The sequence below is a fragment of the Fukomys damarensis genome, unplaced genomic scaffold (genome assembly GCF_012274545.1).
Source record: "Fukomys damarensis isolate Sample0158 unplaced genomic scaffold, DMR_v1.0_HiC HiC_scaffold_5, whole genome shotgun sequence".
NCBI classification, from domain to species: domain Eukaryota; kingdom Metazoa; phylum Chordata; class Mammalia; order Rodentia; family Bathyergidae; genus Fukomys; species Fukomys damarensis.
This window is the reverse complement of record NW_022900917.1, coordinates 84,305,639-84,305,943: the sequence shown is the minus strand read 5'-3', so window position 1 is coordinate 84,305,943 and position 305 is coordinate 84,305,639.

Sequence of the window (305 nt, the reverse complement as noted above, 5' to 3'; positions counted from 1 at the left end):
CGGCGCCAGCCACCACGCGCGCCTGGAGGAGCGTTTTTCCGACGACCAGTTGGTGTCTATGTCCGTGCGGGAGCTGAACCGGCAGCTCCGCGGCTTCAGCAAGGAGGAGGTGATCCGGCTGAAGCAGAAGCGGCGCACGCTCAAGAACCGCGGCTACGCACAGTCGTGCCGCTTCAAGCGCGTGCAGCAGCGGCACATTCTGGAGAGCGAGAAGTGCCAGCTGCAGAGCCAGGTGGAGCAGCTGAAGCTGGAAGTGGGGCGCCTGGCCAAGGAGCGGGACCTGTACAAGGAGAAATACGAGAAGC